Source organism: Macrobrachium rosenbergii, chromosome 56 (assembly GCF_040412425.1).
Source record: "Macrobrachium rosenbergii isolate ZJJX-2024 chromosome 56, ASM4041242v1, whole genome shotgun sequence".
Taxonomy (NCBI): domain Eukaryota; kingdom Metazoa; phylum Arthropoda; class Malacostraca; order Decapoda; family Palaemonidae; genus Macrobrachium; species Macrobrachium rosenbergii.
The window spans coordinates 25,542,493-25,560,804 of NC_089796.1; the positions used below are offsets into that span (position 1 = coordinate 25,542,493).

Here is an 18,312-nt window from a genome sequence, read left to right on the forward strand (position 1 = left end):
AAATATAACAGAAATCAAGAAAGTGTTCATCACACCTAGCAACTTTACTACAAGCACACTTCTAGTAAAAGTATGAATAAAATTACCTTACACTGACACTATACTCAATATTACGGAATGAGATATCCTGACCCATAACTCCAAACTACTCTATGACATGTAGGCCAACCATGAATTGCATATTACTCACACTCCAGACTGAAAATTCTTCCTAACAAGGAAGCATTTCCTATCCCACCTAATACTTAATTCTCAACTGTTTTGAGTTGCAGCACTGACTGGCAGATGCAGCAACTGCTCAAATGAATTCCAAAGCCACTTACTAATGTCTTATAGCAATGCCAAGCAGCCTCATGGAAATGACTTCAACACTATAATCAATTTGTGAAGAATCTGTTTTCTGTATAGTTGCTTGATATCAGTACTTTCTCTGGCAGCAGAAGACTTAGAAAAATACATTTTTAATTTTCCCAGGTATACAAACCAGAGCATTTTGGGTTCAACTTACATGAAAAGCTATTGTGTATATACCTAGAAAAAATAGAAAATTTTAACATTTGTATTTTCCCTACCACATAACCCTGAAGTTCTTTACATATGATTCTACTTGTGAATGTGAGCTGGAACATCCATTCAAACTTATTGACAAGGTGGTCAACTACCAACACGAGCGGGAAGCCCCATCCACCTGTCGATCTCCACTCCACTTTGCCTTTCAGCCCAGGTACCAGATTCCTTCTGGAATTTGCTATTTGTTCATACAAAAATACAAACTTTATTCTTTACAAAGAAGACACTCATTGCTGGTAGGCCTCTGGGTACCCTCTGAACCAACGGTAGGTTTGCCCAACCTGGAGTGTTACTTTCCTGGTCTGTTAGGAACAGAGGAAGGAACCCTGCACCTCTAGGGTGCTGCACACATGAGATGTAGCAGATGCTTGACTTATGGAACATTAAGCAAAGGGTTTGTACTCTTACTTAGTCATGCAGTACAAACCCAACTGAAATGTCCGAGACAATAAAACATGTTAATAAGATCAACGAGCTTGCTTTATTGTCTAGCCTCCTCTCCCCTTGCCATAGGAGGAGGGGAACTTGCATCCCTTCACTGCCAATGAAAGACTGGTGCTCAGTAAACTACACTGCACCCACATAGTCCAACTTGTATACAGAATGGCACTCTGTTTACAGGAGTAGAAGGAAGTAGAAAAAAGGTTGGTTGATTGATTTATGCCTACTAAAACTGGCATCACATCTAGGTTAATGATGCCATATTAAATTAAATGGGACTTTAAAAATAAATTTAAAAGTAATAAAATTATGTAGAAAACTTAATAAATAAATCTAAAAAGTTTCATATAAAAATCTGATAATATAAATATAGCAAAATTTTTTTAGTAATTATTTTTTCCTAATATACATACCTGGAAGTCTTTACATTGGATTTAGCTTGCGGACTGGAGCTGGAACAGCCGTTTAACTTTCACCCATGGTTGTTTACTACTGACGGTAGGGGGGGAAGCCACGCCCACTCATCAGTCGGCACTCCACTTTGCCTTTCGGCCCTAGTATCAGAATGAGATGTAGTGGAGATGGGCCATAAATGTAAAGACCTTCTGGTTTGTAAGTTAGGAAAAACATAAATTACTTTAAAAATAAAAATTTTCTACTTGTTCCTACACAAATACAACCTTCAGTCTTTACATAGGAGACTTACCCAATGGAGGGTGTTGTCTGAGTAAATCTCTAAGCCGACTAGTTTGGTTCTACCCACCCAGGAATACCTCCCTGGTCTGGAGGAGCTGAGGAAGAAATCCCGCACCTCTAGCTTGTTGGACATATGGGATGTTGCAGCTGCTAGACCTCTGGTATGAGTTGCATCATTACTTTGAAAAAAGGCTTGGAAGTACCCAAGAGTGTCAGACACAATAAAACTTGCTAATTAGACCAACAGGTTTGTTCTATTGTCTAAAAAAGGCTTGGAAGTACCCAAGAGTGTCAGACACAATAAAACTTGCTAATTAGACCAAAAGGTTTGTTCTATTGTCTATCCCTCTCTCCCCCGCTTGTCTAAAGGGGGGACATGCATGCAAGCCATCAACACGAGACGGACAGGATGCCCTTGTAATGCAGTCACCCAAACTCATCCATCCAGTATGTGACGGTTCACTACCTGTCTCTTTGTCAATTGCACTGGTACTTCTGTAGATGTACCCATGCAACCGAGCTCAAGTAGAGATAAAAAATGAACACTCGAGTGAACCCTTGGGGAGCAGTCATGAGTCCGAAAGAAGTGCCTAAAACTAGAATGATTTCTCCCCTCCCCTTAGGGTAAAGAGGAGATACTTGTGGGATGACCGATGGGTAGGTATTGAACATGTACATCCCTCAAATCCCCGAAAAGCAAGAAACTACCCTCTCTGATGGAATTGGGAACAGAACAGACTGTTCCATCTAAGACCATTTCTGGAGAACAAAATTGGTTCAGTTGGAAGAGGGGTAGAAGACTCCCACAGTGCCTTCCAGGTGCATTGCATTCACCTCTTCCCATAGGGTGAGGTCCTTTTGTGGGCTGGGAACGAACATTTGAAACTGGACTGGGAAGAGGGTGAGGGTTGACGAAGACTAAGGGTAGAGTCTGCTCCATGTTGCTGGCAAGCTTGCCCAATGGCTCGACAGGCACCCAACCCCCTCAGCAGCAATTGGGTCTAATTGCCACATCCCTGGCAGCTCCATCTTCTACCAGGGTAGAAGCAGTCTGGGTACCTCTACAACAGGCCAAAGAAGCCTGGATTTTCTCTGACTGAAGAGGAAGGGCCAGCCTGACCCAAGAGTCAAGCTGCAGTGTCACGCAAAAAACTAAAGGTCTTAGCCACTGGTTGGTGAACGAGTCGAAACCTGTCCACTCCCACTCCCTCTAGCAAAGAGGGGGGGAGGATCCCAGAACCAGTCCGTTCCAGAGCGTAACAACTGACTCAGGGCCAACAAACCTATAAGTTTGAAATGGCAAAGATTCTCACCACCCTCAACAGATTTGCTGTCTAGTGGAGCAGGTAAATATCACTACCTCCAAGAGTAACAGGCTCTAGAGGAATGCATTCTCCTAAAGTGTACAGAAACCTGAGAAAAAGCCATCTTGGCCAATGACAAACCCAAACATCAATCTACGAGACTGACTGGAATGCTGCTCTAGAAGTCAATTCTGGTGCCATTGCTTCCACCTGCAATAGGGAGACTCACTCCCTCTGGGAGACATTCAAGTGACAGGCTGGGAAGAAGAAGTATACCTTAGTGTTACCAGACCACTGAGCCGATTCAACAGCTCTCCTAGGGCTGGCCCGAAGGATTAGACTTATTTTACGTGGCTAAGAACCAATTGGTTACTTAGCAACAGGACCTACAGCTTATTGTGGAATCCGAACCACATTAGAGCGAGAAATGAATTTCTATCACCAGAAATAAATTCCTCTAACTCTTCATCAGCCGGCCGCGGGAATTGAACTCCGGCCCATCGAATGACAGTCTGAAGCTCAACCGGTTCGGCCAACAAAGGGCTGTGACAGGTTGGGACACAGACGAGTCATGTCTAAGTAAACCTAATAGATGGCAATTATCTCTGAGAGAAAACATAATATTTCCTCTGGTGAGCTAGAGGCAGAGGCAGTATCTTGCATGAACAGCTGGACGGGAATTCTCTTGCCTTGGGAAACAGAATTCCTAGAGATCATTAAAATGACATACAGTAAACCCCCCATATTCGTGGTCTCACAATTTGCAGATTTCTCTATGGAACATCCTATATACACATTATTCGTTAAAAATTCGCCCATTCACAGCATTTTTCACTGAGAAATATTCACTAATTACTGTATTTTCATCTCATTTTCATGACTAAATGGACTTTTTGTAATAAAATTATTAAAATAATTAGGAAGTGCTCGAGTTACAATTTGATTTTGCAAAGGGGGAAGCAATTAATACTGATATGACAATATTTAGAAAATATTTCTAAATTTCGCGCAGGCACAAGCAGCAGCGTACAATCAGGCAGCAAGAGAGACCAAATTACAATAGACCAACTTCTTTTCCTCCATCTCTTTATCCCATCCTATAGTTAAAAAAGTAAAAGAGAATGATAAAAGTATTGTAAGCAACACTATACTCTTGCGTAAATGCGTACAGACATAAACAACCAAACAAGAAACTGCTGTTTTGCTTATCACCGAATTGGATAACAACAGCCATTTTGCTTGTATTTCAACCATCGTACGGTAGTAAACAATCACCACAGCTATAGTACAATTGATGTTAAGTAGAATAGGACTGATATATTTTTACATTATAGCCTTATTCGCTATGGGATAAGATCGGCAAGGAAATATACTGCTAAATTTAAGCTGCCAGTTGTACATGAAACTGAGAGAACAATGTTCAAGCTGCTAATAACTATAAATTATTGTGCATCGGCAACATGGATGAAACTCGACCATAATTAAATTTGGAGAGTAAGTATTTTAATCAAAACTACTGGGCATGGAAGAACACATTACTACACTACGGTATTTTTACGTCGATAAACGATACATACGTAAAGTTCGTACAGTATTATGATGAAATCAAGTGAGAATAACGAACGCAATCTTGATTTTTTTTTTTTACACAAAAAAACGCCTCCAAATGGCCACCGTCACCTATTAATGAAAAAAATAGCTAAATTAATTTCACAACGAGACGTACTTAAGTTATATATCGACTTAAAAACACTTTGCATAGCCTAACAAAAATAACCTTGCCCCATATGAAGTATCTAGAGATTCATTTACACTAACCAGAAGCAAGAAAAGCGCTCTAAACCGAGTTAAAAATGGTGAAATAAACTTACCACGTAATCAAATTCTAAACCAAAACATTGATCACAATTTATAATACAAAAGCAATGTAAGAATATATATACAATATTATTGAATATAGTGAATTAAGGCATAACATTTCAAAAGATCCATGGAAAAGATGCATATTCGTTATGCTGATGTTTGTATAATACGATATGTGAATATAGAGTACAGTATAATGTAGGCTAGGCAACCATATATGTATAAAATATACCATAGTGTAGGCTAAGCTAATTCTTGTTTGTTATTCAATTTCTCTTTGTATTGAATTATCGTAAGTCACTCGGCATGGACCTCCAGAATTAGCCGATATTAATAATTACTATACCGTGTACGTATAGAGTACACTTTATAGTGTAGGCTAGGCTACCATATATGTATGCATGGTACTGACTACCCCAGTGTACGCTAGGCTATATTCGAGATACGTTTTTTCCAACAAATGATGGGTTTTTTGGAACCTAACCCCATCGTAAGAAAGATAGTACCTGTACAAGCATTTAAAGCTTTTTTTTCGTGCGTGTTTGAACTACCAAATTAGGCAGATCTAAGTGTTTTTAGGAGGGTTATATGTATTCACTGATTTTAGCTATTTGCGGGGGGGGGGGGGGATATGGTATGCATTCCCCGCGAATACGGAGGGTTTACTGTATTCTAATGCTTTCCACAATAGACCTCTGCAACTCCATAGGAGAGAAACACTCACCAGAGCCATTGGTAATCTCTTAATTATTCAGCATACATCCCGTCCAGTCCACAGACTGGAACAGGAACATAGGCCTCTGTGTAACAGACTGGGATGGGAATGAGAACATTCACGGTACCAAGCCCTGAACCTGTCCAGCTTCCATCTCCTGGAAAAATTCTGAGGAGGAGGAAGGAACAAGTGAGAGAGTGAGCTACCTCACTCTACTTACCGAAGACTGAAACCCCCGCAGGTAAGCGAGGCCATGGGCGGTCATCAACCCATGATGACAATGTCCACGCGGGTCGGGGAGAGCAATCCTATTCACGTGAATGTAAACAGGGTCTGTCCCGCGAGCATTCTTCAATCTACTTAGAAGCCAAGGCTTCTAAAAGGGAAGAAGACTGAGCAAGGGATCTCCTCTTGCCTTACCCGAGTCCGCTATCTTGAAGAGCAGAAGGGGGGGGGAGTGAGGGAGCACCTGCATGCCATCTGCTCACCTTTTCTCGCTGGCTTGCGCTAGCAGCTGGGACCTGCTACCAGTACAAGGGGCTCCGAAGAACCGTAGGTGGCGATTGTACCCAGGTGGTCTGCAATAGGAGCAGTGGTACCATGGTAGTGCTGGCGAGAGACCTGGGTAGGTGGCCTGCCGGGGGTCCAATGAACGCCGGGTAGCAGTTGCACCCATGCACTCAGCAACAGGAGTAGAGGTACTGCCAGTGAGAGACCAGGCCTGGTACCAGTGGCCTGGGTAAATGGGCTACCGGAGCCGGCACCAGTACACCAAGGTTCCAGAGAATCTATGGCAGCAGCTGCACCCATGCACTAGGCAACAGGAGCAGTGGTACTCATGGTGGCGAGAGACTGTCAGCCCTCTCTGCAAAGAGGGCTAACCGCTGGAAACTCGACAAGACTTCCTGTGGGAGAAAGACGCAACGTTCCTCTTCCTCCGCTTGGTAGCTTTGGAAGAAGGGGACAGCCCTCAATGACAAAGATGAAAACAAAAACAAAGAAGACTTCCTTCTCCTCTTCTCAATTTCGCTGAGCGCCTTTGACAACTGTGTGTAGAGGATAACATCACTCAGAGATGATGTATAAGGCAGTACCTGGGAACACACTCTCAATGCTACATGAGAGATTACCAAGGAAGTAGCAGAAGTCCTACAGCTAGCAGACACCATGGCCAGTAAATAATCCTGCACATGGTTTGAGCAGATACCAGCAGGCTCCTCATAGCCTGAGTGATCTTCAAATTCGAGGGACACTCAGCTCTCCCAAGAGGCCTAAAGAGGCTATAACTCACTTAGGCCCTCAGCCTCCACAACAACTGAAAAAGAAGTCAGGTTAGATTTTTTTTATACTCATGTCACATTGTGACATAAAATAACAAATGAGGCTAAACCTCAAAGAAGAGAGAAACTGAATACATGGTCTGTCCTATGCTGGACAGTGACTAACCCAATGGTTTCCTCTCCAAAAGTTGCTAAAGTATTTGAGAGGTTTGCATATATACAGTATAACAACAAACAACAATCACACAAATATTTCAACAAAAACACAAAAAGAAAGCAAATCGCAGTTGGGAAGAGAAGCACAAAGACGTCCTCACATGACGGCAGCCAAAAGCAAAGTGGAGTGCAAACCGATGAGTGGGCAGGGCCGTCAGTAGTCAACAACCTTGTCTGAAAGTTAAATGGCCATAACAGCTCACATTTGCAATTAAATCCTATGTAAAGACCTTCAGATTTGTATTTGTGTAGGAAAAAAGAAATTTCTACATAACATGTTAACTGCCATATGTACCATCGGTGGTACATTGTAAACAAGGCCACTGGTGGTATAATTTTGGATTTTTAAATTTTTTTCATTTTATACAAGTATATAAAAGGGTTAGAAATACCATAAAAAACATGCAAATCCAAGTTTAATAACTGAATTTTATAAGTTAAAAAATAAAAGCAACCTTCGTTAAATATAAAAGAAAAAAATTTATGTCGTATTCATGATAATGTGACCATGTAAAAGCAAAAAAGTGACCATGTAAAAGCAAAAAAGTACAATATTTCAAATATGTTTTAAATATCAACTTTTTATGGGCTGAAAATCATGAGTATACCAATAAGACACATTTTAGATACATCCTAGTAACATTAGAACTCATCTGAATGCATTCTTTCAAAGCATGAAGGGCAGAATGTGGCTTGCCTTCACATTGACCACATACTGTCTTCACTCTCATAGTTTTACGTGCTGCAATTTGGCTTCCTTCATTTTTACTAAGTATCTCATAACATCCTCTGCATTACCCTTCCCACTCAATCAAGACATGAACTGAACATTTTTTACCCCAATGGGTGAAAACTCCTTTCCAGTCTTTATATCTTCAGTCGCTTTACCTGTCAAAAGTGAAAGCACTACAGATTCAAAAAATTTTTAAACAAATTGATTGGTTTGTGTAAATTTATTGAACAGTATATATATAGGCACTGACTACTGATGTTCCAAGAAGTTCGAAAGCCCCTTTCTTATACCACTTCCTAACTTTTCGTACATACAAAGTTTCTGGGGGAGAACAACAGCACCTTGCCATACAGTATTTACATTTGATTCAGATGACTGTTGTTTGATTTCTGTTATATCAGCCATTGGTGGCAAAATACCATCATCCTCTGATTCGCTACAGCTACTAATTTCTTCATCTTCTAAATAAAATCAGATTCACTTTGGGAGGAACCTGAATTTTCATCAAAGCTGTAATCATCTGATGGTGATTCTGCATGACCATAAAAATTTTGTAGTTTTTAATTACTGATTTGCATAGACACTTTCTTAATGAGTAGAATTTCCTTCATCCATACATAATGCATGCTTTCTACATTACATTTTATATACATGTATATATATATATATATATATATATATATATATATATATATATATATATATATATATATATATATATATATAATATATATTATATATATATATATATATTAAATATATATAATATATATAATATATATATATATATATATATATATATATATATATATATATATATATTATAAAATAATGTAGAAAGCATGCATTATATATGGACAAAGGAAATTCTACTCAGAAAGAAAGTGTCTATGAAAATCAGTAATTAAAAACTACAAAACAAATCAAGTAGCAAAAATATTAAGGTTTTACCATGTGTTTTAATGTTTTTATATATTGCAACCCTGAAATCAATACATAATTCACCAAAATGATTAATTAATTTGTTTCTATTTTCTCCCAAATTATATATATATATATATATATATATATATATATATATATATATATATATATATATATATATATAAGTAAAATACCTTCACAAAGTTAACAATTAATGGGTTATTATAGTATGTACCACCAGTGTACAAAGAAAAAAAAAACATATGAAAGACATGTGACAAGCATCGCCACTTGAGCCACCAGTGTCCAATTTATCTTTGAGCCACCAGTGGCTTATTTGGCGTTAGAGGAACAAAAATGTATATAGATCTTATGAGCCAATGTGTCTCAAGGATTTTACACTCTCTTATCCTTCTACTCTACCAAACAACTGACCAGCTGGGAAGGAGAGGGCTATGAAGTTATGCCACCAGGAGGAAAATGTCAAATTGCTGTATGGCAGTTAACGTGTTAACAACATAGTCTTCATATCATATACCAACATTGAAAAATACCAGCCTCAAGTTTACCATTTTTTTAATCTGAACTCCAGCCTAACAAAATTTTCAAAATATTTCAAAAGCCACTAGATTACACTAGACCACTGCTAATAACAAGCCAGGTTATATTACAATTGCCCCAGTGCAGGTCCCAAAATGTTATGACTTATAAAAGTCATATTAGCAGTCAGCTAACAAGATGCATGGTTAAATAAAAAATGAACTGAAAATCTAAAAATACCACCAAGTCATATTTCCATTTGTATAGGGCTTGCTCTAAATATCTGTTTTGAATAAGAGATGAATACTTGAGGAAGACTAAGAGACTAAAATGACCTTTTGTACTATCTAAAGTGTGCAATGGAAGACATGCAGTAGGTAGTGAACCCCTACAAGGTAGGAGGGAATCATGGATTATAGACCTAGGCTGGATTACAAATAATAGGGTCAACAGAGATTATGGCTTCTACAGCCAGATAAGGATACAGCTTGTTACCAGACAGGTTAGATAAACAATTAGCTAAGAGAAAGTAATAATTGAGAAGTTTTGGCCAGGTTTTGGCTTATAGTTACAAGTAATAAATTAGGTTAGGTTACAAAGGATGAGGAATTAACAGGTCACATCTTGAATCAGGTTTCAATACATCTGGCTAATGATATGCTGGATGATGAAAGATCCACCTCTGTTCTGGGGTGGGCTTATCAATTAAAATAAAAGCAACCTCAAAAAGGTTATTTATGTGAAATTGCATTGTAACTTCCCGGATGCAATCATAAATTTGAAGAAAATAAACTTTCAAATTTAAAGATTACCATTAAAAAACTTAAGTTTAATTTCTTTACACTGACAGGTAATCCTTAAGCCATAAATTGGGTAGTAAATGTCTTGTGGTATGATGCCAAAAATAAAAATGAATAGCATCACTGATACGATATCACTCTCCTTGGCCAAGGCTTGGCCTATTACTCTATAAGACATGTGACAGTCTCAAGTCATGACATTAATTACAACCTGCAGGAGCCACGACAGAACCACCAAAGGAAAGCTTATGCCTCTTTAACCACCAATACATTTCCTTTAAAAAAGAATCACTTATAATTTTATCCTTGGCTGAATTATGAAAACAAATCCCACTGCACACTTGGACTAGTAATAAAGCTGCATTAAGCTATTTTACCAACCACTAAAGGCCTAGCCTATCAACCAAGTTTAGTTTTTGGTAGCCTATGCTAATTGTGATAACCCTGCTGAAGAAGGCCAGAATAAGTTCAAAATAAGCATCCATAGGTTACCAAGTCATACTAGACTCTGGAGTAGGGCTTGGTGCAATTTCACTGTAGTGCAGCTTCACTAAGCCCTTGCACCACAGCCAAGTCGACTTGGTCATTTGCTTGGCCTCATCTTGGATGGAGTCCGATTGACATAGGCTACCCTTAGATGTCAATAGACTGTCGGGTGACTATTAACAAAAAACCACTGTTATCCTAACTAACATTGTCAACCCTGGAAATAACCATTAGTTTGTCTAATGTTTACCATCTTACGAAATTAGATACGCAAGGGGGGGGGGGGTAAGGCTAGGCATGTTTGGGTACATCGATGTAAGAGATGTATGTTTTGCTCGCATGTGCGCGATACACGATCATGCATGAAACGCTACTTGCAGAATGACAGTCTTTAGTAGTGGCAGATTCATTCAAAAGCAGAACTACGTCGCCTAAGGAGAAACCTCGGCTATTCCACTGGCGTTGATTTGCTCCGAAACGGACTTGGAGGGACGAGTGGCGGGTTAGGGGGTGGGGTGGGAAGGGGAAGAAGCAGCCACACACTTTGAAAACAACCCTTTCAGTATCTTAATCGTCGCATTACAAAGCCTATCTTCGAGACGAACTCTTCCGCCGTACCCCGGGCAACATCCTGAGAACAAGCCACTGCAGCTGCATTCGCGCTTTTCACGAATAATCTTGGCGCAGGAAATCTTGTTTTGTAGCGTTCCAAGCAACTCGGTGTCACTTCGCTAGACTCAAAGGTGGTATTTTTGCTACTTAACCCACTTTCCTCACCTAATCTGCGTTATTTAGAGGCTATTTCCGATCAACCATTACACTAATAGTCACTAGTTTGGCACTAAATAACATAACATATACCTCCTGCAAGGAGCATTATTATTTTTCACAGGGACATCCCAATCTGTTAAGGCAAATCCAATATGGCGTATGGACTATCGTCCATCTTCGGCATTGTAACACTTCTAAAAACTTGGAATTCGTGTTAAGCGATGTAAATTTATGAGGTAACAATGGTGGCATAAAATGTAATACATCTTTTTACGGATAAAACACGCAAAAGTCCATCAAAAGTCCACGAAGTCTATATAAATGACTACGACACTTTCTCGAGTTAATGTTGGTATTGGAACATCGGGAAAAGGTCGAATAGGCTTAGAGGAGTTAATGGTTAAATAATAAACTAATTACTTAATAACTATTCAGGATACGAATTCTGCAAAGTAAGAAGTGAGTGGATTTAGCACTCTTGCTGATAGTCATATGTAGCAAATTACCCTCAATATTTTCTCCATTCATTCAAACATCTCCCAAACAAACAAATACATTGACTGTGTACCATAGATGTGTGTTGACATAGTTCAAGAGTTTCATTCATTTTCTTCTTCCACTTAAGGGTAATAATGCGACTCTTCTCTGGCATTTCACTGCTATTAACTTCTCTCCGGGTGTTTTCCGTTTCTTTCGTGTTAATAACTACTACTAAAATCAAAGCCGTTAAATAAGAAGATAATCATAAAGAGGGCAACATCTAGATTCTGCCTACGCAGTTTCAGACGGGTCGACCCAACTCCCTAGACCAATCATTCAATGGCATCTATGGTACCATTTATCACACGCAACAACCATTATTGTTTACAACTACCAACAATACCTCTGCAACGGTACAGATTGCTACCTGGGGTTTCAAGGTTAAAGTTGATATCTTTTCTTGTAATTTTGTTTTATTTTCTCTCGCGTTTAACAAGTAACTGCCTTAAATATTACTGAAACGATAATTTAAAGAATTTCCAGGAATACAAGGTTCAGGGCCAGAGCAATGTAGTTAATGACCTTAAGATGTTTTCATGTGCAGTACAGCAAGCAGAGATCCTGCACAGACCAAAGCACTTACGCAAGGATGTCCTTAAAGATCCGACACCGCTATAGCGTAAATGCAGGAGAGCTACTTGCACATTTGGTGATTCGCTATTGGGTACACGGCAAGTGGCACTGCCTTGCCGGTTTCATTAGTTACGTAGTCATTGGTATGTTCTTTCAGCAAATAAATACACCAGCCGTGTAAGACTACTCTCTCTCTCTAATTATCGATTGCGGTGATAATTTTTTAAGAATAAAATTTTCAGCACTGTATTGTTATAATGCATTTGCCATGCATTTCCCTTAGTTGGATTTAGTCCTCGGGAATACCCGATACATGTTCTTTCTCACTATTATGAAACAAATAAAAGGAAGAAAATAAATAAAAAATGAAGGCATACTGACAGCTGCCGATGATAAATATATAAATGAACACGTTAAGTGTTCTCGAGTATGTTCAAGAGCTATAAAATACGAAGGCACGCTCTCTATCACGGCTTCTGAGTCGTCTTGGCGAACACAGAACTATTCACAATCAAATTAATTAGACTTGATCAAACTCGAATCTGGAATAAAAGAAAAACTCTGACAACCAGATCTAGAATTAGCCCGTCAAAACCGGATCTGTTAATTATGCACATTCGAACGCAAAACAGTCATGATATCAACCCGTTCGAAAGTAAGGAGATCCCATCAAAAGCAAATCTGGAATTGGAATTTGATCGAGTTAAAAGCCGAACCAAGAAAATTATCCAGTCAAATCCGTATGTAAATTAGATCTAGACAATGGTGTCTACAATACAATCCAGTTAACATCAGCATTTTGATCATAAAATCTTGTAGCTGGATTTGGATTAATCAACATTTTGAGCCTTTCTACTTGTTTTGGTCTTGGATCAGGTTGTATTTAATTTGTTGGTGGTTTTGGCTAATTCTTTCATCTTGTGTATCAAACTGAATTAACTTTAATGCAGCGAAACAATTTTTTTAAGACACACTGTGACTAAATATACATCTAGACAAAACAATCATGTGAACTCCATTAACATTATTCGGTAGATGAAACCTATTCATATGGAACAAGCCCACAGGGGCCACTGACTTGAAATTCAAGCTTCCAAAGGATGTGGTGTTCATTAGGAAGAAGTAAGAGGAAGTAAAGGAAAATGCAGAGAGAAGTGACCCCACTTGTTAAAAAAAATTAATTAATAAATAGATAAAAACGTATTAAAATGCAAGAAGAATAGTAAAATACCCACACAAGATTAAATTCGATTTTCATTAGGCCTAAGATTGGAATGGACATTAAGCTGCCAGTCTAATTGGCCTCCACAACCAAGATCATTGGTATTTTTGTATGACGTAGCTTTCACGAGTACTTCCCTCCGATCAACACCCCAGACATGTGAATTTTGAACCTATCTTGGTATCCGGATCTTCGCAAGACCGAAAATCCTTACGACAGTAGCCAATATCAAAGTGTTAACGTACCATGTGATATTTTGTACATGTAATTTCAGCACGGGTCAAAATACGGAATACATACTAATACTTAGTCCTCCACCAACCTACTCTGTCTTGCTTGACTTGATTTTTTTTTTCCTTGTCATCCAAACAACTTATCTTTGATTGATCCCAAAGATTGATTCTTGGAAACCCTTGGCCCCATACTAGCCTTTCAAAAGGCTACAAAAATTATGGACAGACAATGTTCTGATTCAACCCAAATCAAAGAAAATTTACCAGCGGGTTATAAGTAAATGTTGCACTGAAAATGTTACTCACAGTTTTCCCGTGCAGAGTAAAACTTGCTGAAGTAGGAATCCTTCAAATGATCAGTTAAGGAAAGGAAGCAAAATTTATATTAAAAATCCAAGTTAAAAATATTATTACTTCATTATATTCAGACTTGAAGATACATTTATAGATATAATGTATTAACATTAAGTATAGCCGAAGTTGGGAAGAAAATCTGAAACATTATCGTCCGCCGATTTTCATTCTCATCTTATAATTATTTTATATGCCAACAGATAACAAGAAACAGGCAAGCGAAATTCCTCCGTTTATTCAAAAGTAATAACATCACATTTATAAACAATGAACAATGTAAAATACGCATCAGAAATAAAAAAAATAGACCCAAGATACTATGGAATATACTCAGGAAAGTAAGCATAAACAATATGGGAAACATTAGCAACTTATTTTACGCGAACAAAACATACAGGTTCATAAGTTAACCACAGACGCATTGCAGTAGCCCCAATTAACAACACTTCCTACTGCTTACAGTCTTTTATTCTGTAAATTCGTAAATAGTATACATACAAACACACATACTGCATATGTATACGATTTAAAATTTGTTGAGGAGGCCAACCTCCCTAATAGATATATAACTGCTTTATATTACAGTCCTCCATAAGAACCGTAGCGAGGATAAGATGTCCTTCTCTGCCACGTCCCCAAGAGAGGATCCTGTGTCTCAGATTCCCAAGATTGGGGCATTCGACCAGGAAATGTTTCACAGTCAAGGGCAGACTACAGTAGCTGCACAATGGACGATTTTCACCTGACATCAAGAACCGACGAGTGAGTACCCAACGTCGTTTCTAGTTGTCTGGCGTATAGGGATATGGTCAAGGAGCTACTCATGATGTAATATTGTGCACTTTTGGTTTGTTTCGATATTTTCCCAAAGGGACTGCCAAAGCTATTTCATTTTCTGACCTACAAGATATATATCCCAATATGGTAGCAGGCATCTCCTGGGTTCTCGGGAGGTGACAGTTTGCTCGTTCCCCGCAACCCCAACATGGGAAGGGATCCAGCAAAATTGGGCTTCTTTACCTCTTCTTTTCATTAAAAACAGCCATTTCAACATCTCTAATATCAGTGGGTGTAAAGGGTTAATAGACTCCAAAAACTAAAGAACACTTGAGTCACAACATATAGTAAAACTATTTCCAATCACTTAACATTTCCTTTATGGCCTTTAAAACTGCATGCAGTTCTGATGTAAAATTAGACGCAACAGATGATAAAAATGATTGACTGATTATAGCTATTAAAACTGGCGTCACAACATCTAGGCTATTGGCGCCTTAATAAATTACAATATAAAACTAAAAAAAATACAAATAAATTTAAAAGCAGTTTCATATGAGAAATATTTATATATTATATATATATATGCATATGTATGTATATCTGTTCATACAGACTATCCATACAAACAATCTGCATATGTATACGATTTAAAATCTGAAGCAGACCCGTGAAACTTAGCAATAAAATGTCAATCTCTGTCACGTTCCCGAGATTGGGGGATTCGACCTGAATGTCTCACAGTCAAGGGCACAGTGCAGTCCTCACAGACTAGAGGGTTTTTGCTTGACATCAAAAACCCATGAGTGAGTCTTGTATGTTCAATCTTTAAGTCTGCACAAATTCGTTTCTTATCTCCTTGGCATGCATGGATAGGACTAAAGAGATATGATGATGCAAATCTGCGGTTTTTTTTTATTCATTGCAATATTTCCCCAAAAGGACTGCCAAAGCTTTTTAATTTTCTGATCTATAAGAGGATGCACATTCCTATATGGTAGTAGGGGCATCTTCTTGGTTCTGGAGAGCTGATACCTGACCTAGCAAGTTGATCAGCTTGCTCGTTCCCAACCACCCCAACATGGGAAGGCAATCAGCAAAAATTTACTCCTTCGCCTCTTCTTTTCACTAGCAACAGCCATTGCAATATCTCTAAATCAATGCATGTGAACAGTTAAAAGATTCTGAAGAATGAAGAACACTTCTTGAGTCACAATATATATAATTTTACTATATGTATTATGACTCAAGAAGGGTTCTTCTGTCTTTAGAACTATATCTAGAGATATAATTTCCTTTAAGGCCCTTGAAACTACATGCAGTTCTGCTGTGAAAACAGATGCAACAGATGATAATCTCCCACTTCTTTCTACAGCATGAAAGACCACTGCAAAGCCGACGCCAGCATCTGACTTTCAGCAATCTGTGAAAACTGCAACAGTTATGTTTACAAGAATGATCTAAAAAGATTGATTTCATTGCCTCATTGGACATTTCTGCTTTTGCTGAAATAAAATATCTACAGAATTCTACCTCTGGAAGGTTCCAGGGGATGACTAACTGAATATCTAGCTGGTAAAGCCTTCGTCTCTGGCATGTTTGACACGTTAAATGTTTTACTCTAAAAGCAAGTGGTTGCAGTTGCTTGGGGGTGATTTTCATAAAATTGCCAATGCCTTTACTTCCGATGCTAATGCTAGTTAAAGAGTTAGGGAGCCTCTGAAATCTATACCAGCTCCAAAACAGCAGACGACGGTAATGAAGATCCAGAAGCATCTCACCAGCGTCTACAAACATGCTCTCAGCGGGAGATGACTTAAATGCTCCAGTAGCCATTCTTACTCTTCCACGATGAATTGGTCTTCTAAGGATATTTGGCTTTGCTTAAGTGTACAATTCACATCCGTGGTCTTTTAAGGATACTTGGCTTTGCTTAAGTGTACAATTCACATCCGTAAGTTAATTTTGAAAAGATCAAGGTTTTGTTTATTCTCAACATTTGAGTTCGGTCAGCACCCCAGGAAGTGTGGGTCAATTTTCAGCACATTCATTGCTTTCAGGCATTTTGTCTTAATATATTTCAGGTGTGGGATTCAAGTCAGCTTGCTGTCAAAAATCCACCTAAGAAACCTTGTTTCACGAACACATGGACTTCTCTGCCCATGTATGTATGAACAGGCTACTCGTACAACACTTCCTTGGTTGAATACATCTGACATTGTTGCTCCAGCCTGAACTTGTAATGGCCTATAAAAATAAAGCTTGATAAAGAACCCTCAGAATGCCATATCTCCATGTTTTATCAAAAGCCTTCTTAAGATCAAAGAAAACTGACATGATGCTGTTCGTTAGCAAAAGCTGCACGTATTGAAGATTCCATTTGGCCCAACACATCAGTTGTGGAGTGCATACTTTGCAACCCATACTGACCAGGCGACAAATATAAGATTGATTTATGGCTAGAAAACTGGCATCACATCATCTAAGTAATTTACACTGCAATGACATTAAATATCGAAATGAAAAGAAAATTTTTCTTAAACGAGTTTCATATAAGATATATCTACAGATACATGCATATATACATACATACATACATTATATATATATGTCATATTTGTAAATACATATATACTATACTTAAATACACATACTGGATATGTATATGTTGTAGAGATTTATTCTTTGGAAAAGGCATATCTGTTGCACTGTGGGTTTTCACGTAAGTAGGGACAAACTTGCTTGGAGTGTGCTTTCTTTTGAACTCGCCTTATCGTGCTTAGATATCAGCCATCTTGGAAAAAAAAAAGTGTACTTAAAATCTTGGTTTCAATGAAATTTATGTTTCCCCTTAAATACATTTATTTAGCGTCTTAAAATTTCTATAAACTTCCACCTTTAATAGGTAGTAGTGACTGTGTCTTAATCTTAAAAGGCACATTGTAGATTCTGTAAGTCAGTAAACTTGGACTTGGAATTCTAGCTTACTCTTTCGGCACTCAGAAATTCTTATGCAAGTTCACAAATCACTTTGGGCTTTTACTGTCACTCAGCGCACATCTCAACACTTTCAAGCTGCGTGCTGCTCTAGGAACTTTCACATATATGGGGTTCAGTCTGATAGTCATACAATACCAAACCTGATATGAATTTTCCCAAGTTTCGTCTCTGTGGGCTCCCCTTTTCATTAAGGTTCACATTCACTTTTCTATTTCCTTCAACGGTTGTTACTGAGTTAATGTAACGGTGCGCATGAGGGCACCAGGCAAGGTCA

General features: G+C 38.4%; 1 protein-coding gene across 9 annotated transcripts in view; it reads right to left on the reverse strand.

Moving 5' to 3' along the window:
• LOC136836060 (activin receptor type-2A-like) overlaps window positions 1-18,312 on the reverse strand; it is a 282,286-nt gene that overhangs the window by 186,917 nt on the left and 77,057 nt on the right. The window contains exon 1 of one of the 9 annotated variants that reach the window (XM_067099958.1): window positions 11,430-11,552. The exons of 3 other annotated variants lie outside the window; for them this stretch is intronic. The gene's annotated coding sequence lies outside the window, so the exon portion shown is untranslated. Of the gene's footprint in view, window positions 1-1,424; window positions 1,566-4,588; window positions 4,687-7,186; window positions 7,255-11,186; window positions 11,553-18,312 lie in introns of those variants that run through there. 5 more of the 9 variants (XM_067099962.1, XM_067099960.1, XM_067099965.1 and 2 more) reach the window with 5 other exon arrangements.